The sequence below is a fragment of the Eumetopias jubatus genome, unplaced genomic scaffold, assembly GCF_037043125.1.
Source record: "Eumetopias jubatus isolate StellerSeaLion01/CBP00866 unplaced genomic scaffold, mEumJub1_p1.0 scaffold_4, whole genome shotgun sequence".
Classification (NCBI taxonomy): domain Eukaryota; kingdom Metazoa; phylum Chordata; class Mammalia; order Carnivora; family Otariidae; genus Eumetopias; species Eumetopias jubatus.
The window spans coordinates 141,482,281-141,504,027 of record NW_028274810.1 but is presented as its reverse complement, the minus strand read 5'-3'; the positions used below and the strand labels follow the sequence as shown (position 1 = coordinate 141,504,027).

General features: G+C 37.8%; 1 protein-coding gene and 1 pseudogene across 26 annotated transcripts in view; one reads left to right on the top strand and one right to left on the bottom strand.

Moving 5' to 3' along the window:
- The window catches only part of RIMS2 (regulating synaptic membrane exocytosis 2), a 585,834-nt gene that overhangs the window by 20,280 nt on the left and 543,807 nt on the right, over window positions 1-21,747 (top strand). The window lies entirely within an intron of this gene.
- On the bottom strand, window positions 19,505-20,026 carry LOC114215899 (ATP synthase peripheral stalk subunit d, mitochondrial pseudogene; annotated as a pseudogene).

Here is a 21,747-nt window from a genome sequence, read left to right as displayed (position 1 = left end):
ACTGGCATTGTTTATTTGGCCCCATTGTTTTGTGATAAACTTTTCATGCAGTAAGACATTTTTTTTTTAAGATTTTATTTATTTATTTGACAGAGAGAGACACAACGAGAGAGGGAATACAAGCAGGGGGAGCGGGAGAGGGAGAGGCAGGCTTCCCGCGGAGCAGGGAGCCTGATGCGGGGCTCGATCCCAGGACCCCGGAATCATGACCTGAGCCGAAGGCAGACGCTTAACGACTGAGCCACCCAGGCGCCCCAAGACATTTTGTTGAGAAGAATTATCAGGGTATGGGAATCCAAATTTGAGATCCTTATTATATTGCTTAACTAATTTTTACTTCAATAATTATAGTTTTCAAAAATTCACAGTTGCACTGATGCTAGAAGAAAACATATCTTATGGGTACCTTGACATTGGTCTTGGCATTGAATTTTTGGATGTGACTCCAAAAGGAAAAGTGACAAAAGCAAATATAAACAGGTGGGACTACATCTAACTGAAAGCTTCTGCACAGCAAAAGAAACCATCAATAAAATGAAAAGGGAACTTACTGAATAGGAGAAAATATTTGCAAATCATATATCCAATAAGGGGTTAATATCCAAATATATAAAGAACGCAACTCAGTAACGAAAAACCAAACAATTTGATTAAAAAATGGGCAGAGGACTACATACACATTTTTCCAAAGAAGTCATACAGATGGCCAATAGGTACATGAAAAGATATTCAACATCACTGCTTATTAGGTAGTTTGAAATCAAAACCACAATGAGATACCACCTCACACTTGTTAGAATGGCTGTTATCAAAAAGACAAGAAATAAATGTTGGAGAGGTTGTGGAGAAAAGGGAACCCAAGTACACTGTTGGTGGGAATGCAAACTGGTGCAGCCACTATGAAAACAGTATGGAAGTTCCTCAAAAAATTAAAAATAAATCTCCTATATGATCCCACTATTCCACTTCTGGGTGTATTATTGAAAGAAAATGAAGATACGAGTTTTAAAAGATATGTTTAGTCCTGTGTTCATTGAAGCATTATTTACAGTAGTCAAGATGTGGAAACAACCTGTGCCCATTGATGGATGAATAGATAAAGAAGATGTGGTGTACACACACACACACACACAATATGGCATGATACTCAGCCACCAAAAAGAAATCTTGTCATTTGTGACAAATGGATGGATCTTGAGGGTGTTATGCTAAGTGAAGTAGGTCAAACAGGGAAAGAGAAATACCGTATGGTTTCACTTTTATGTGGAATCTAATAAACAAAAAATAAAACAAAACTGAACTCGTGGATACAGAGAACAGACTGGTAGCTATCAGAGGGGAAAGTGTGAAGGGGGTCAATTGTATGGTGATGGATGGTATCGAGACTATTGTGATCACTTTATAGTGTATACAGATATTGAATTATTATGTTGGACGCCTAAAACTAATATGACGTTATATGCCACTTTTAACTAAAAAAAAAAAAAAAAAAAGCCAATAAGAAAGAACAGAAAGGAAGAAGAAGGAAAGAAAGAAAAACAAACAAAAAATTGACAAAATAATTTACATTCTACTAGGGACAATCGAGATGGTGATGCTGATGAGGATTATGATAGCAGTCATACAGACTTAAATGCTAGAAAAATGTGAAAATAAGGGCAAATTAAATAAAAATATTTTAAATATCTATATAAAACAAAGAACTTCGCCACTAATAACCCCACTGTGACAAAAGTAATAATTAGACTACCTGAGATAATCCAGTGGGAAGGCAGGGAAAGGGGCTACATGGTGCCACCTCTGCAAAACCATATATACTCTGTACTCTCTAGAAGAATTTAGAAAAAATAAGTATTCTCTTGTACATGTTTGTTTGCATGTAAAATTTTTCCAATTATAGCATATAGTATAGAAAAAAGAATAATTTTTTTGGCTTAGGTATTTATTCACTCTTCTTTTAAATCATGTGCCTTGAATGTCTGACATATATGAGTCACTGTACTCATTTAGGAAATGGAGAGGAATAGGAGATAGTCTCTACCTTTGAGTTGCTCATAAACTAGTGGGTAAAAATCATGTAAATAAATAATAAAATACATGATAAATGCTTTAAAATAGGTCTTTATCAATTGTTGAGCTGAACAAGAGAAAGGGGTGACTATATGAACATGGGGGATTTAGGAGGAAAGGTTTTATAACCAAAGAGAACCATTTCCTGGCTTTGCAGGAAGATTATAATTCAGTATGTGGAGGAGTAGGGTATTCTAGATATGTGCAGAGCCTGGGCTGTGAAAGAACATAGTGTCTTTGGGGAATAGCCAGTATTCCTATATTGCTGGGTGTGTGGAAGATGGGAGGAAGGGATGGAGTGGTGGAAGCTGGTTGTTGGAGTCAGTTGTATGTAGGACTGGAATTACTCAACTATATTCACCAGTACAGAGATACTGGTTATTAAAATATTTAATTGCTTTCATGCAGATTGGTAAATTTTATTGAGAGAATACGTTGCCTGATGATGTTGTCTAGGGCCATCGGTAGGGTGTAGATTATGGGCCCTAGTAACCTTGCTGGTGTGGATTGGTGTGACCCTGGGAAGTCATCAGTGCTTGCCTGATACTCCGGAGTGTCTTGTTGGTGTTGGAGGCAACGGAACAGGCTGTAGCGCAGGGAGTTTTTGTGCACTATTTTTTGGGGGTGTCCTGAGGCCCAGGGGTTTCATGCCCTGTAGGAAACACTAACATTCATATGCTTACGTGACAATGGCATGCAAACAGCATGCCCAACCCTTTACTGCTGCAACAAAGTGCTCCTGGGCACCAGGAACCAATGACTGTCATTTTAATAAGAAGATGTTGGGAAAGGACACCTGGGTGGCTCAGCCGGTTAAGGGTTAAGTGTCTGCCTTCCGCTCAGGTCATGATCCTAGGGTCCTGGGATGGAGTCCCTGCATCGGGCTCCCTGCTCAGCAGGGAGTCTGCTTCTCCTTCTGCCTCTGTGCGTACTCTCTCTCTCTCTCTCCCTCCCTCAAATAAATAAATAAAAAGTCTTTAAAAAGATAAATTAAAAGTTACATTAAAATCACCTTTTGACGAGTCTCAGATGCCAGTAAAGGCAAAAAACCCTTACTACTCGGTTTTCTTCAACTTTAATAGGAAATCTTATGGAAATGTTTTGGAACCCATGCTTCCAATCTGCCACCAGATTTTGCAGCAGGAATTTACATAACCATGCCATAGCTCAGCCTGTCTCACGATTTACCATATGTTTCAGTATTTCCAATGTTTGCAAACACTCCTTTTTCCCACCCTTTCCAGTTTACATTTCTCAGCTTTGTCCTGGCCTTTACCTCGTAGTTCTCATTCACTTCTGTGATTCATGAATCACCTGCTATAGCCTTCCAGTTTAGAGTCAGTTCTATACTGGTTCTCTTTCCTGGACCTTTTTCTAGACTATTAACATAGACAATGCTTAATCCTCACTGTAGAACTCTTGATTCCTCGTGTAGGTTCAGCACTGTCATCTCAGTACTTGTTTTTATGGCTTTGCTCCTTGTCTTTTTCCTCTGTCTAAAAGTGACTGGAATCAGAAACATGATTTAGAGTCAGGCTGGCTCCTGTAACAGTATAAGATAGCAGTTCTAGTAAAAATTTCCCTCTTACGAGTCCTGTTTTTGTCTGGTTAGAATTTAGGGGACTTTCTATAGTCTAAATCTCATCAGTTAAGACAGCTTTATATAAGTCGCTGGATCTTTATGACTGCAAATAAGGCCTTTGCTGCTTATTTTCCTCCTAATCTGGTGTTTCCTTAGCTGGTTTCAAGGAGTCAAGGCGATGCAGTGTGTGTAAGCAACTACGCTTGTCCTGTAAAGGAAAGGCTTTGGCATAAATCAGCTCTGGGTCATAGCCTAATTTGCTAGTTGTGTGACCTTGAGCAAGTCACTTAATTATTGGGACTCTCTGTTGCTTTATCTATAAATAATGCCTGGTTCCTAGGGTTGTGGTGAGAGACAAATATAATGTACCTGGCATACAGAGGATAGGCAATAGACGTTAATAGGAAAAATAAACATTTTGCCTTCTAGGATACTTTTTCTGCTCCTACTCTTGTGCTTGTCATCCCTATCTGAAGTTAGACTCATTTGTTTCTGTGAAGGTCAGTCTTGAGATTAGATGAGACTAGAGTGAGAGGAAGTGAGAACACCGGTGAAATTCATCTGGATATTTGTCCTTGAACATTTTCTTCGCTAAAGGATTTTTGAGATTGTTGGTAATAGCAAATTGCCCTCTTGAGGCTGGAAGTTTAGTTAATCAGAATTTTAAAAGGCTTTTTTTCATAATGTGTAAAAAAGTAGTATTTAAAAAAACTGTTTTGTTTTATAAATTCTGCAAAAAATCTAAGCCCTGCTATGGACCTACCACCTAATTTGACAAGTGTCTATTTCAAGGCTATTCATACCTTTTTCAAATTGATCCAAATAGCAGTACTCCTAAATTTATATTTATTCTCTTTTGATCATCATGTAAAAGAAATCACCATCTTTCAAATACTTTCACATAAAAGGCTGATTACATTATATAGAAATAGAAAATTCAAAGACTATTTTTATCTCAAATTTTACTTAAACTTAATAACAATAGTAGACTTTTTTTTTTTAAAGATTTTATTTATTTATTTGACAGGAGATAGAGAGCACAAGTAGGCAGAGTGGCAGGCAGAGGGAGAGGGAGAAGCAGGCTCTCTGCTGAGCAGGGAGCCGGACATGGGGCTCGATCCCAGGACCCTGGGATCATGACCCGAGCCGAAGGCAGCCGCCTAACCGACTGAGCCACGCAGGCGCCCCAATAGTAGACATTTTTTTAAAAAAGATAAAATTCTATATACTCTTGTTTCCCTACGCAACTGTTTGTTTTTATATATTCCCTTACAGTTTTTATCTCTATGCATCAAATGTTTTACATATATAATTATAGTGAATGTATTTTATATTCTGCTTAGTACTTCATTATAAATTTTTTTTCTTAGTAGAATATTATAGATGTTTTTCCATGAATATATTTTCTCAACCATCTACGTCACCACCTATCACATGCCAGGCATATTCAGTTAAATAGGTTCTCCTCCATTTTAATTTTTAATACTTGCAGAACATTTCATTGCAATTACAACAAAAAGTTCCACATTCCACTATTGATTTTTGCTTTATGTTTTGCCTTTATCTCTGCTCTGGCATTAAGCCAAATATGGGACACAGCCCTATTTCCTGGATTCTAAACTTTTACTCATATCATTAGGCAGCTGTGTTCATAGCATTTCTTTGGAGACTGAGGGATAATGATGATGAGGTTTACATACAGTGATAAGTCAAAACTGAATTAAACTTTCCCATTCTTGAAAAGTCTCTGATCATTTCCACCCAGTGGGTTCCAACTTGGGCCATATTGTTAACCCTACCTTCTTTTAGCTTACCCTTTCTTTTCTCCCATTTCTTCTTCACTCTCCAATTTCTGTTAATTTTTATACATATCAGGTTAGCTATGTTTTCTTTATTTCTTTTTGTTTTTCTTTCAATCTGTTCCCTTGGAGTTCCTCTTCCACCCTGAAGTAGCTTACCAGGGTATGTTTCTAAATGTACATAGTTTCTTCCTAAAGAAAAAAAACCACCAATAATATTTGGTCAGATATTTTCTCTCCATTCTGTTGCATAAGTTTTTTTCATAAATTGTTGTTCAGTTGCTCTTGGTTGGTTGATAGGGGATTCCTTCAGACTATAAGTTCACTTGGGCCTGAATAATATTAAAATGTGGATGAGACTTTTACTGCATTTACTTAAGAGAAAGGTTGAGGAACACCAGGTTGACATTATAATTAAATTTCACCAGTATTTTTCTTAGGTTTATATGGAGTAGAGTGATAACCTTGATTAACAGACCCTCTGAAGCCATAGCACCGTTGCAATAGCCTCAGTAAAATAGAAAACAAGTCATTAGTCTTGTGAAACAGAAATGTTGTGATTCTTGTGGCCCAAAGACTATGTTCTTAATGACAATGCAGTTTCTATTTATCTGCCCAAGTTTGAATGATAAAGAGGGTTGGGCCACAGTAAAATAGCAAACTTGGTGGAATATATCTCTTATCCTTCCTAGTTTTCCCATTTGATGCCTTTTTCCCCAGTTGCCAATGACTTTGGGCATCTACTGCTCTCCTACTCTTTAATCTTCTCTCCCCAATTGCTAGCACGTTAGAAAAAGAATAATCAACCGTTTGTATTTTCCCAAATGGCAGATAATAAAAAAAACCTTAAATTTTCCAAGTGGCTAACAATAAAGTTATAACTATAACAGATATTTATAGGTTAAGCCAGGTATTAATAAGTTATGTTTATGTGGAGACTGAGGGCAGGAATTGTGTGCGATGTATCATTCTATTCCTTTTTGAGGTTATCACAGTGCCTAACATGTAGTAGGGGCCCCGTAATGAATTAATGAAGGAATTAAGGACACTTTACTTAAACAGCTTCAAGATACTGATAAAAGGTATGAAGGGGTACAACGTCACAGAAATTTAGAATAGCACAAGCATATCTCAGAGATTCTGTGGGTTCCATTCCAGATCCTTCAGTAAAGTGAATATTACAGTAATGTGAGTCCAATGAATTCTTTGGTTTCCCAGTGCATGTAAAAGTTACGTTTACACTACACTGTGGTCTGTTAAGTGTGTGAGAGCATTATGTCTATAAAAAACAAGGTACATGTCTTAATTGAAAAAATATTTTATTATTAAAAATGCTAACCATCATCTAAGGTTTCAGCGAGTTGTAATCTTTTTGCCTGTATGTTGATGGCTGCTGACTGATCAGATGGTGGTTGCTGAAGGTAGGAGTGGCTGTGGCAATTTCTTAAAATAAGTCAACAGTGAAATTTGCCATATTGATTGACTCTTCCTTTCACAAACAATTTCTCTGTAGCATGCGATGCTGTTTGATAGCATTTTACCCATAGTAGTATTTCTTTCAAAACTGGAGTCAATTCTTTCAAACCTACCATTGCTTTATCAACTAAGTTTATGTAATATTCTAAATCTTTTGTTGTCATTTCAACAATCTTTACATATTCACTAAGAGTAGATTCCTTCTCAAGAAACTAGTTTCTTTGCTCATTCCTAAGAAACGACTCTGTCCATTCAAGTTTATCACGAGATTGCAGCAATTCAGTCCCATCTTCAGGCTCCACTTCTAATTCTAGTTCTCTTGCTATTTCTACCACATCTGCAGTTACTTCCTCCAGTGACGTTTTCAACCCTTCAAAGTCATCCATGAGAGCTGCAATCAACTTCTTCCAAACTCCTGTTCATGTTGATATTTTGACCTCTTCCCATGAATCACTTATGTTTTTAATGGCATCTAGAATGGTGAATCTTTTAGAGGGTTTTTCATTTACTTTGTCTAGATTCATCAGAGGAATCCCTATTTATGGCAACTATAGCCTTATAAAATGTATTTTTTAAAAATATTTACTTATTTCAGAGAGAGAGAGAGAGAGTGTGTGTGCACACAGGAGTGGGGCAGGGGGAGGGGCAGAGGGAGAGAGAGAACCTCAGGCATACTCCATGCTGAGCGTGGAGCCCATCATGGGGCTTGATTGCACGACCCTGAGATCATGACCTGAGACAAAAAAAACCAAGAGTTGGATGCTCCCCCAGCTGCACCACCCAGGCACCCCCAAATTGTATTTGTTAATAAGACTTGAAAGTCAGAATTACTCCTGATCCATGGGCTGCAGAATGGATGTAGTGATAGCAGGTCTGAAAATGAACTGAATCTTGTACATTTGCCTCAGAGCTCTTGGGTGACCTGGTACCTTGTCAATAAACAGTACTGTTTTTTTTTTTTTTAATTTTTTTATTGTTATGTTAATCACCATATATTACATCATTAGTTTTTGGTGCAGTGTTCCATGATTCATTGTTTGTTCATAACACCCAGTGCTCCATGCAGAACGTGCCCTCCTCAATACCCATCACCAGGCTAACCCATCCCCCTATCCCCCTCCCCTCTAGAACCCTCAGTTTGTTTTTCAGAGTCCATCATCTCTCATGGTTCGTCTCCCCCTCTGACATACTCCCCTTTTCTTCCTCTCCTGTTATCTTCTTCTTTTTCTTTTTTCTTAAAATATGTTGCATTATTTGTTTCAGAAGTACAGATCTGTGATTCAACAGTCTTGCACAATTCACAGCGCTCACCGTAGCACATACCCTCCCCAATATCTATCACCCAGCCACCCCATCCCTCCCACCCCCAACCACTCCAGTAACACTCAGTTTCTTTCCTAAGATTAAGAATTCCTCATATCAGTGAGGTCATGTGATACATGTCTTTCTCTGATTGACTTATTTCACTCAGCATAACACCCTCCAGTTCCATCCACGTCGTTGCAAATGGCAAGATCTCATTCATTTTGATGGCTGCATAATATTCCATTGTGTATATATACCACATCTTCTTTATCCATTCATCTGTCGATGGGCATCTTGGCTCTTTCCACAGTTTGGCTATGGTGGACATTGCTGCTATAAACATTGGGGTACACGTACCCCTTCGGGTCCCTACATTTGTATCTTTGTGGTAAATACCCAGTAGTGCAATTGCTGGATCGAACGGTAGCTCTAATTTCAACTGTTTGAGGAACCTCCATACTGTTTTCCAGAGGGGTTGCACCAGCTTGCATTCCCACCAACAGTGTAGGAGGGTTCCCCTTTCTCCACATCCCCGCCAACATCTGTCGTTCCCTGACTTGTTAATACTGTTTTGAAGGGAATCTTTCTTTTATTGAGCAGTAGGTCTCAAAAGTGGGCTTAAAATGTGTAGTAAACCACATTGTCAACAGATGTACTCTCATCCAGTTTTTCTTGTTTCATTTTTACAGCACGGATGGAGTAGATTTAGCATAATTCTTAAGGGCCCTAAGATCTTCTGAGTGGTAAATGAGCTTTGACTTCAAAAAGTCACCAGTTAGACTCTAACCAGAGAGTCAGCTTGCCATTTGAAGCTTTGAAGCCAAGCGTTGATTTCTCCTCTCTAGCTATGAAAGTCCTAGGTGGCATCTTCTTTCAGTATAAGCCTGTTTCATCCACAAAAATGCTGTTTAGTGTAGCCTCCTTCATTAACTATTTAGCTAGATCTTCTTGATAACTTGTAGCTTCTGTATCAGCCCTTGCTGCTTCACCTTGCACTTGGTTGTTATGGAGCAATGTCTTTACTTAAACCTCATGACCCAGCTTCTGCTAGCTTTAGACTTTTCTTCTGCAGCTTCCTCACCACTCTATGCCTTCATAAAATTAAAGAGGGTGAGGGCCATGTTCTGGGTTAGGCTTTGGTTTAAGGGGATGTTGTAGCTTCTAACAAGACTGCGAAAACTTTTTTCCATATCAGCAATAAAGCTGTTTCACTTTCTTACCATTTTCGTGTTCACTGGAGTAACACTTTTAATTTCCTTCAGGAACTTTTCTTTTGCATTCACAATTTGGCTAACTGGTACAAGAGGTCTAGTTTTTGGTGAATCTCAGCTTTTTTGACATGTCTTCTTTTCACTAAGCTTAATCTTATTTCTAGTGTTTAATTTAAAGTGAGAGATGTGTAACTTTCATTTGAACAGTGGAAGCCATTGTAGGGTTATTAATTAGGCTAATTTAAACATTATTTTGTCTCAGGGAATAAGGAGGTCCAAGGAGAGAGAGAGAGACAGGGGAATGACTGGTCGGTGGAGCAGTCAGAATATAAACAACATTTATTAAGTTCACCATCTTAAATGGGCGTGATGCCTCAAAACAATTACAATAGTAACATCAGAGATCACTGATTACAGATCACCATAACAAATATAATAATAATTAAAAAGTTTGAAATATTTTGAGACTTACCAAAATGTGACACAGAGACAGGAAGTGAGCAAATGCTATTGAAAAAATGGCTCCTTAATGAATTGTTGAACACTACATCAAAAACTAATGATGTACTATATATTGGCTAACTGAACATAATAAAAAATAATAATAAAAAAAATGGCTCCAATAGAAGGGCTTGCTCAGGTTGTCACAAACCTTCAATTTGTAAAAAAAATGCAGTGTCTCTGAAGTGCAATAAAGTGAAGTGGATTAAAAAAGAGGTATGCCTGAAAATCTGAATGAACGCTATTGTAAAGAAGATACATAGCTGGGTAACAGGTACATAAAGAGAGGCTCTACATCATTAATCATCAGGGAAGTACACATCAAAACCACAATGAGATATGACCTCACACTCCTCAGAATGGCTAAAATCAAAAAGAAATTAGTGTTGGTGAGGATTTGAAGAAAAAAGAACCCTTGTGCACTGTTGGTGGGAATGTAAATTGGTGCAGCCACTATGGAGAACAGTACAGACGTTCCTCAAAAAATTAAAAACAGAACTACCATAAAAAAAGAGGTATGCCTGGATCAGAAATTATTTAGGTTTTCAATTTTAATTCCAGTAAAATTAACATAGAATGTTATATTAGTTTCAGGTATATAGCAATAGTGATTTCAGCAACTCTATACTTACTCAGTGGTCAAGATAAGTGTACTTTTTTTTTTATTAGTACAGTTGACACACAATGTTACATTAGTTTCAGGTATACAGCTTAGTGATTTGACAAGTTTATACATTATGCTATGTTCACCACAAGTATAGCTACCCATTACATTGCTATTACAATATCATTGTATTCCTTATGCTCTGCTTTTTATTTCCATGACTTAGTCATTCCATAACTGGAAGTCTGTATCTCCCTTTCTCCTTTACCCTTTTGTCCAGTCTTCCACTTCTACCCTCTGGTAACCATCAGTTTATTCTCTGTATTTATAGTGGTGCTGATTCTGCTTTTTGTTTGTTTTTTGTTTTTTAGATTACATTTATGAGTGAAATCATATAGTATTTGTCTTTCTCAGTCTGACTTACTTCACTTAACATAATGTCCTCTAGGTCCATCCATGCTCTCTCAAATGGCTAATCCTAACCTTTTTTATGGCTGTGTAATATTCCATTGTATATGTATACCACATTTTCCTTATCCATTTGTCTACTGATGGACACTTCGGTTGCTTCCATGTCTTAGCTATTGTAAATGATGCTGCAATAAACATAGGAGTGCATATATCTTTTCAAGTTAGTGTGTTTGTTTTCCCTAGGTAAATACCCAGTAGTGGAATTATTGGATTGTATGGTATTTGTATTTGTATTTTTTTTTTTTGAGGAACCTCCATACTGTTTTCCACAGTAGGTATACCAGTTTACATGCCCACCAAGAATGCATGAAGGTTTTCTCCATATCCTCACCAATACTTGTTATGATAAGTATACTCTTATCCCCTTTCCCTATATCATCCATACTTTCACCCACCTCCTCTCAGGTAACCATTAGTTTGTTCTCTTAAGAGTCTGTTTTTTTTTGTTTGTCTGTTTTTTCTGTTCCTTTGTTTTGTTTCTTAAATTCCACATATGAGTGAAATCATATGGTATTTGTCTTTCTCTGACTTATTTCACTTAGCATTATACTCTCTAGGTCCATCCATGTTGCTGCAAATGGGTAAACTTCATTCTTTATATGGCTGATAATATTCCATTGTGTGTATATACCACAACTTCTTTATCTATTCATCTATTGATGTATAGTTGGGTTGCTTCCATATCTTGGCTATTGTAAATAATGCTGCTGTAAGCATAGAGGTGCATATATCTTCTCAAATTAGTGTTTTCGTATTCTTTGGGTAAATACCCAGTAATGGAATTACTTGTTTATATGGTATTTACATTTTTGAGGAAATTCCATGCAGTTTTCCACAATGGCTGCACCAGTTTGCATTCCCACCAATAGTGCATAAGGTTACCTTTTTCTCCACATCTTTGCCTACACTTGTTTCTTATCTTGTTGATTTTAGCCACTCTGAAAAGAGTGAGGTGATATATCATGTGGTTTTGATTTGCATTTCCCTGATTATTAGTGATGTTGCACATCTTTTCATGTGTCTGTTGGTCATCTCTATGTCTTCTTTGGAGAAATGTCTGTTTATGTCTTCTGCCCATTTTTTAATTGGATTATTTGTTTTTTGGTGTTGAGTTGTGTAAGTTCCTTATACATTTTGGATACCAACCCTTTATTGGATATGCAATTTGCAAATATATTCTCCCATTCAGTAGTTGTCTTTTAGTTTTGTTCATTGTTTCCTTTGCTGTGCAGGAGCTTTTTACTTTGATGTAGTCCCAATAGTTTATTTTTGCTTTTGTTCCCCTTGCCTTAGGAGACATATCTAGAAAAATGTTGCTATGGCTGATGTCAGAGAAATTACTGCCTGTGCTCCCCTCTAGGGTTTTTGTGGTTTCAGGTCTCACATTTAGGTCTTTATCCATTTTGGTTTATTTTTGTGTATGGTGTAAGAATGTGGTCCAGTTTCATTCTTTTCCATGTAGGTGTCCAATTTTCCCAACATCATTTGTTGAAGAGACTATCTTTTCACCATTGAGTATTCTTGTCTCCTTTGTGGCAGAAATGACCATATCATTCTGGGCTCTCCATTCCGTTCTGTTGATCTATGTGTCTGTTTTTGTGCCAGTATCATACTGTTTCGATAACTATAGCTTGGTAGTATATCTTGAAGTCTGGGATTGTGATACTCTAGTTTTGTTCTTTCTCAAGATTTCTTTGACTATTCAGGGTATTTTATGGTCCCATACAAATTTTGTAATTTATGTTCTAGTTCTGTGAAAGATGCTATTGGTATTTTGATAGGGATTGCATTAAGTATATAGATCGCTTTGGGTAGTATGGCATTTTAACAATACTGGTTTTCCCAATCCATGAGCATGGAGTATCTTTCCATTTGTGTCATCTTCAATTTTTTTTCATCAGTGTTTTATAGTTTTCAGAGTACAGGTCTTTAACTTCCTAGATATTTTATTAGTTTTGGTATAATTGTAAATGGGATTGTTTTCTTTCTTTCCTTTTTTTTTTTTTTTAAAGATTTTATTTATTTATTTGACAGAGTGAGAGAGGGAACACAAGCAGGGGGAGTGGGAGAGGGAGAAGCAGGCTTCTCGCGGAGCAGGGAGCCCGATGCGGGCCTTGATCCCAGGACCCTGGGATCATGACCTGAGGCGAAGGCAGATGCTTAATGACTGAGCCACCCAGTACCCCAATGGGATTGTTTTCTTAATTCCTCTTTCTGCTACTTCATTATTAGTGTATAGAAATGCAGTGAGTTTCTGTATATTTATTTTGTATCCTGTGACTACTGAATTCATTTATCAGTTCTAGTAGGTTTTGGTGGAGTCCTTAGGGTTTTCTATATATAATGGCATCTGCAAATAGTGAATAGTTTACTTCTTTACTAGTTTGGATGCCTTTTATTTCTTTTTATTGTCTGATTGTTGTGTCTAGGGCTTCTATGTTGAATAAAAGTGCAGAGAGTGGACATCCGTGTCATAATCCTGATCTTAGGGGAAAAGCTCTCAGTTTTTCACATTGAGTGTGATATTAGCTATGGGTTTTTAATATATGGCCTTTATTATGTTGAGGTATGTTCCCTCTAAACCTACTTTGTTGAGGGTTTTTATCATGAATGGATGTGTGCTTTGTCAAATGCTTCTGCATCTATTGAAATGAAATGATCATATGGTTTTTATCATTTTTTTAAATTAAGATTTCTTATTTATTTATTTGACAGAGAGAGGGAGAGAGAGCAAGTGAGCACAAGCAGAGGGAGAGGGAGAAGCAGGGTTTCCACTGAGCAGGGAGCCTGATGTGGAGCTTGATCCCAGGACCCTGGGATCATGACCTGAGCCAAACAGACGATTGACGGACTGAGCCACCCAGGCACCTCTGTTTTTATCATTTTTTGTTGATGTAATATATTGTGTTGATTGATTTGCAAATAAGGAATGACCCTTGCATCTAAGACTAAATCCCACTTGACTGTGGTGAATGATATTTTTTAATGTATTGTTGGATTTGGTTTGTTGAGGATTTTGTTATCTATGTTCATTAGAGATATTGGCCTGTAGTTCTCTCTTTTTTTTTGTAGTGTTTTTATCTGGTTTTCTTATCAGGGTAATGCTGGTTTCATAGAATGCATTTGGAAACTTCCCTTCCTCTTCTATTTTTTGGAATAATTTGAGAAGAATAAGTATTAACTCTCTTTAAATGTTGGGTAGAATTCACCTGTGAAGCCATGTGGCCCTGGACTTTCATGTGTTGGGAGTTTTTTGATTTGATTTCATTGCTGTTAATCAGTCTGTTCAAATTTTCTATTTCTTTCTGAGTCAGTTTTGGGAGGTTATATATTTCTAGGAATTTATCCATTTCTTCTAGGTTGTCCAATTTGTTGGTATATCATTTTTCATAATCTCTTATAATCCTTTTTTTAAAAAAGATTTTATTTATTTATTTGACAGGAAGAGACACAGTGAGAGAGGGAACACAAGCAGGGGGAGTGGGAGTGGGAGAAGCAGGCCTCCCGCTGAGCAGGGAGCCCGACATGGGGCTCCATCCCAGGACCCTGGTATCAGACCTGAGCCAAAGGCAGATGCTTAAGGACTGAGCCACACAGGCGCCTCTCATAATCTCTTATAATCCTTTGTATTTCTGTGGTGTCAGCTATTCTTCCTCTTTCATTTCTGATTTTGTTTATTTGAGCCCCCCCTTTTTTGTTTTTTGGTTTTGGGATGAGTTTGGCTAGAGATTTATCATTTTTGCTGATCTTCTCAAAGTTTTCATTGATCTGTTCTATTATTATTATTATTATTTGTTGTTATTGTTTGTTTCTGTTTCACTTATTTCTGCTTTAATCTTTATTATTTTCTTCATTTTGCTGGTTTTGAGTTTTGTTTGTTCTTTTTCAAGCTCCTTTAAGTGTAAGGTTAGGTTGTTTATTTGAGATTTTTCTTGCTTCTTGAGGTAGACCTATATTGCTATAAACTTTCCTCTTAGAACAGCTTTTGCTGCATCCCAAAGATTTTGGACCATTGTGTTTCATTTTCACTTGTCTCCGTGTATTTTTTGATTTCCTCTTTGATTACTTGGTTGACCCATTCATTGTTTCCTTGCATGTTATTTAACCTCCATGTATTTGTGGTCTTCCCATATTTTTTCTTTAGTTAATTTTTAGTTTCATAGAATTGTGGTTGGAAAAGATGCATGGTCTGACTTCACTCTTTTTGAATTTGTTGAGATTTGTTTTATGGCCTAACATGTAATCTCTTCTGGCAAATGTTTCATGTACACCTGAAAAGAATGTGTATTCTGCTGTTTTAGGATGGAATATTCTGAATATATCTGTTAGATCCAACTGGTCCAGTGTGTCATTCAAAGCCACTGTTTCCTTGTTGATTTTCTGTTTGGATGATCTATCCATTGAGGTAGATGGAGTGTTAAAGACCCCTACTATTATTGTATTACTATCGATTATTTCCTTTATGTTTGTTATTAGCTGCTTTAGGTATTTGGGTGCCGGGTGCAGAAATATTTACAATTGTTATATCTTCTTGTTGGGTTGTCCCCTTTATGATTATATAGTGCCCTTCTTTGTCTTTTTTTTTTTTTTTACAGTCTTCATTTTAAAGTTTAGTTTGTCCAATAGGTGTATTGCTACTCTGGCTTTATTTTGAAATCCATTTATGTGATAAATGGTTTCTCCATCCCTCACGTTCAATCTGCAGGTCTGTAGGTCTGAAATGAGTCTCTTGTAGGCAGCATATAGATGGGTCTTGCTGTTTTTTATCCATTCCATCACCCTATGTCTTTTGATTGGAGCATTTATTCCATTTACATTTGAAGTAATTATTGATAGTTATGTACTTTACCATTTTGTTACTTGTTTTGTGGTTGTTTTTATTGTTCTCCTCTGTTTCTTTCTTCTCTTGCTCTCTTATGGTTTGCTGGCTTTCTTTAGTGATATATTTGGATTCCTTTCTCTTTATTTTTTGCATATCTGTTCTCAGTTTTTGATTTATGGTTACCATTATGTTTATATATAACATCTTATGCAATTAGTAGTCTATATTAATTTGATGTTTGCTTAAGTTTGAACCCATTCTAAAAGCACTAAATTTTTACTCCTCCCCCCTTGTTTTAGGTATATGGTGTCATACTTTACATCCTTTTATTTTGTGAATCCTTTTGTTGATTTTTTTTAAAGATTTTATTTATTTATTTGACAGAGAGATAGAGAGCACAAGTAGGCAGAGCGGCAGGCAGAGGGGGAGGGAGAAGCAGGCTCTCTGCTGAGCAGGGAGCCCGATGCGGGGCTTGATCCTAGGACCCCGGGATCATGACCTGAGCCGAAGGCAGCCACTTAACTGACTGAGCCACCCGGGTGCCCCGATTTTTATAGATATACTTAATTTTACTGCTTTTTTGCTACCTACTTTTCTTACTCTTGCATATGGTCTTTCCTCTCCATTCAAAGAATCCCCTTTAACATTTGTTATAGGACTAGTATAATGGTCATGAATTCCTTTAACTTTTATTTGTCTGGGAAACTCTCTCTCTCTTATTCTGAATGATAGCCTTGCTAGATAGGGTATTCTTGGTTGACATTTTTCTCTCAGCACTTTAAATATACCATGCCATTTTCTTCTGGCCTGCAAAGTTTCTGCTAAAAATGAGCTGATAGCCTTATTGGGTTTCCCTTTCTTATAGCTGTTTTCTTTTCTCTTGCTGCTTTTAAAATTCGATTTATCACTACTTTTTGCCATTTTAATTACTATGTGTCTTGGTGTGGACTTTCTTGGGTTGATTTTGTTGGGGGCTTTTTTGTGCCTCCTGGATCTAGATTCCTGTTTCCTTCCCCAGATTTGGGAATTTTTCAGCTACTATTTCTTTTTTCAATAGTATAGTATTATATAGTATTATATAGTATACTATAGTATATAGTATTTTTCAATACTATTTTCTGTCCCCTTTTCTCTCTCTTCTCCTTCTGGGATCTCTATAATGCAAATGTTACTATACTTAATGGTGTTGCTGAATGCCCTTAATCTGTTTTCATTTTTTATTTTTTTTCTCCTTCTTGTTCAGCTTGTTTGTTTTCCATTATTCTGCCCTCCAAGTCACCGATCCATTCTTCTGCTTCCTCTAGTCTACCATTTATTCCCTCTAGTGTATTTTTAATTTCAATTATTGAGTTCTTCATCTCTGATTGGTTATTTTTTATGTTTTCTCTCTCTTTGTGATGGTCTCACTGAGGTCCTACTCTCTTTTCTTAAATCTAGTGAGTAGTTTTATGACCATTATTTTAAATTCTCTATCAGGCATATTACTTATTTCCATTTCATTTAGCTCTTTTGCTGTGATTTTTGTCCTGTTCTTTGATTTGGGACATATTCCTCTGTCTCCCCATTTTGTCAGACTGCTTGTGACTGTTTCTGTGTTCAAAAAGTCAACTACATCTCCTGTTCTTGAAAATAGTGACCAAGTGAAGAAGAGGTCCTGTATTGTGCCCTGCAGTGAATGTCCCCTGTTCACCAGAACCTGGCATTTCAGGGGTATTTCCTATGTGTTGCATGTATCCTAGTGTTGTGGCTGAGCCATATTTGCTTTCAGTCAAGTTGTCTGCAATGGTTCTCTTTGCCTGTTGTGGGCAGGGTTTGGTTCTTATGTTGTTAGTGGGGCAGTCTGGGGCCACCTTGGACTTGAGTTGAATCAGACCAGGCATTTGCCAGAACCAGAGTAAACTGAACTATAGGACACTTTCCCTGTGTTGTTCCCTGAAAGCTTTAATTGGTGGGTGGGACCTGCAGTTAGACCAGATGTGTGCTCCCAGCTCATTGCTGGGGCTGCCCTTGGGCTGGTGTGTGTGGTTATCTCCAGAGCTGAGTCTGCTGATTTTCAGTGTTTCAGGTGTTAAGACCCATTGATTGTAAGAACTTGCAAAGTTAGGGGCACCTGGGTGGCTCAGTCTTTAAGCGTCTGCCTCTGGCTCAGGTCATGATCCCAGGGTCCTGGGATTGAGCCCTGCATTGGGCTCCCTGCTCAGCGGGAAGCCTGCTTCTCCCTCTCCCACTCCTCCTGCTTGTGTTCCCTCTCTAGCTGTCTCTCTCTCTGTCAAATAAATAAAATCTTAAAAAAAAAAAAAAAGAACTTGCAAAGTTAGGCCCCTTTGGTTTTCAAAGCTAAATGTTGTGGGGATTTGTCTTCCCAGTGTGGGTCCCCCTTGCTTAGGGTGCCTGGTGTGGGTGGGGTCTGCTCTTCTCCCCTCTCTTTGCCCACAGTGACGCTTCCACTTGCAGTCCCGCAGGTCCGTTTCACTCCTGACTATGTCTCTGCCCTTCTTATCCTCTTCAATGTGGTCTCTTCTCTACCTTTAGCAGTGGAGAGTCTGTTTTACCAGTCTTCAGGTTGTGTTCTGGGTTATTTACAGTGATGTGGGTGTTATCTAGGTGTATCTGCGGGATGAGGTGAGCCTAAGATCTTCCTACTCCGCTATCTTCCCTAGATATCCCTATATTAGAATACTTTAAAAGCTGACCTTGAAGGTAAATCTGAATTAATCATTTTGATGTAGCCAGAAATGAGAATGTGGGGTGTGTGTGTGTGTGTGTGTGTGTGTGTGTGTGTGTGAGAGAGAGAGAGAGAGAGAGAGAGAGAGAGAGAGAGATAGATGGGGGGAATAGCATGAGAGATGGTTTACTCTTCACTATGGAGGTGAAAGAGTAGATATCTTGAATCTCCAGTATCTGTTCTATGTTAATGTATACCTTGCCATACTGTGCAGGTTCCAACTTGAATTTTGGATTAAGCATCAACTCACTTTCCACCTATTATTTGCTGAAGGAAGATGTGATTGACTTTGATTCCAGCCACTTTTCTGGAAGAAGAGGGAGGGCAGGAGACAAGAAAGTATGTGTGGAACATAGGCTGTTTAGGAGGATCTTGCCCAAGGACTGAGGGACTTTGTGCATGCATACATACTTTTGTGTATGTGTGTGTGCATTGTGTGTGTGTATGTATGATGAGTTAGGAATGAGTCATTCTGTGACCATTGGTTATTTTCCTTATGTCTGTGTTGAATAAGGAAAGTAGATAAGTTGAGGATGGACCAGTAGGTAGGAGCTAGATTAGAGAGGAACTTATATGACATGGCAGAAAATTTGATTTTATTCTAAATAAAATGACAGTTTAAGGAGATGGGTTGAGTGGTATGATGTGGGGGAAGTGGTGGTGGGAAGTATTTAGAGTGGGGCAGGAGAGGTTGCAAGTTTCTGTACTGAACTGAACTGAACAAGAGTTCAGTTCTAAACAAATGTAGAGTTTGGTTTGTGATCCCAAGTGAATAGACACAGACACAACTTGCAGATGTTTTTACAACTTTTCAAATGAGTTAAAATATCTCAACATTGTTTTCTTTTTTCTTTCTTTTTTTTTTTTTTTACTGTATTGTTATTTTTAATGTCCAGCATTTACAATAGGAGGGCCAGAGCTTTCTCCCCAACTTAAGTTTATAAATTCTCAATTGGCTTGTGAGGCCAATAGGGATACGTCTTCTTGTCTAATTTGGTTTCTGGGAAGACTTCATTCAGGTCCTCAATGGTCATCTGATCAAATGGAATTATGTTCCTCATCTTCTCCAGCTCTTTTTCATATTCCTCAATCCTGGCCTTTGAGAGAGACAAAAACTCAGCACAACTTTTCACATCTTCTTTTTCTTCAGCATCCACCTGAACAGTATATTTATCCTCTGGCACAGGAACCTTTGGGGCATTAAACTTCTTCTCAAAGTCATCTACCAAACCAGCCTTCACCACATTGGCCTTGTAGTAAGCCCAGTCGATAGCAGGTGGTTTCTCAGGGAGAGTAGCCAACCTGGAGGTAAGTGTCTCATTCCAGGATTTCAGGGAGTTAGCAATGGCCTTCTAGTTGCGGGGTATGATCTCCCCAAAAGCTACCCAGTCAATGGTTTTTAGAGCGAGTTTTCGCACAGCCATCTTGAGATCCTTCACCAACCCTGGTAGCCCAGAGTCCACAGCAGCAAGGAACGGAACTGTTCAACATTGTTTTCTGCTATCTTCTAAAACATGTACTAGATTTTCTTGTTTATTATGAGATAATGATGATACACTTGAAATGAAATATGAAATATCTAAAGCTATGAATTATAATTTCCATTTGAATTAAAATTATTACTTGAGTATTTTGGGCTAAGATGATATTGCCACTCAAGTGGCACATAAAATATTTTCTAGGTATTGACTGTTGTAATTATAATAAAAATTGGATTTTAATAAAGAGTTCTGAGGAAATTATTGTTTTTTTCACTTGAACTGCTGATTAATTAAATTGAAAATGTTCCAACTGCTTTTGCCCTGAGCATCATTATAATAAATGATGACATAGATATTGTTGGTATATTTAAGAAATAGGTCAGGAAGAAAGAAAAAAGGAAAGGAAGAGAGAGGACAGAGAAATGGAGTGGATGAATGAAAAAGAGGAAGAGTGGATAAAAGAAACACACAGGGAAATAGAAAAAGAAGCCCATGGCACTGAAAGTTGTGTAATTAAGAGAACGAAAGCCACTCTAAATATTTCATACAAAGGCAACTTAATATAGGGAATTAATTACCAAAAGTATTGGTAGGGCTGGGGAAGCAAAAAGTGGATGATGAATTTACTAAAAAAGATGGGCAACTGGAGGAAGCCACTACCTTTCCTAGGGCTAAGAGAGAAAAACTGAAAATGGTGCTAAGCAGAGCCTATAAGTACTATGATGCTAAGATTGTTGGAGTGCCACTGCTACACTTGGAGCCTAGGAGCCTGCACTTCTAATGATGTAGAAAGGCTACAGTCTTGTTGATGATGCTGGACTCACCATGGAGGATGCTGGAGCCTGTAGTCACTGCTGTTGCTGGTGCTTGTGCTGGTACTGCTACTACTCCTGGAACCAGAGCCCATGATTAAACTTGCTGAGCTTCCCGGAATATTGTTGCTGCCTCTGCAGGAACTAGAAAGAGAAGGAAAAAAATTAAATGATTTATCTTCCCCTGCCATCTAATTTTCACCAGTATGTCCCAGTAGCAGAACTTAATTGGAAACCAGCTGTCGAGAGTGTGAGAAATGTAGTCTATATAGGCTTCTAGCCCCCTGAAATAAAGGGAGAGTATGGAAGGGCAGGGATGGAACTGAGAGCCAATAAAGAACAAGCACAGAGAGAAGTTATAAAATATTGATTCTTTAATCGTGATAGAGAAAAGGAACATTTTTGTAACTCTTCTGAGCAATGTCAAGACCCTTTTTTCATTTTTTTCTGGTTAAAAGATTAGGTTATAAAGACTGGTCAAAAACCTTTGAAAGTGAGATATACCAATTAGGGTGTTTTAGTTTCAAGCAACAAAACTGGACCCTGGTTCACTTAAGAGAAAATACATTTATTATAAGGATATTGGGTAGTGCTCAGAAATGTGAAATATCTAGTCTCTGGATAAGAAATTGGAGTAGCTCTGGATAGCTAGTTTGCAGAAACTAATGGATGCCCTCTTCTAGGTGCTACTTGCTGTTTGTATGGATCAGCTTCATTATTTACCACTTAAGGTTCACATTTACTGGTAGAGAGGCAATCTGGCCGGCCTCTGGTCAGTTGCCCATGGCAGAGTTGAGTGGTTGGGACGGAGACTGCATGTGGCACTCTCTCACTTTGCACTGCTGCTTGATCCACTACAAATTACAATGATGCAATTAAAATTGAACA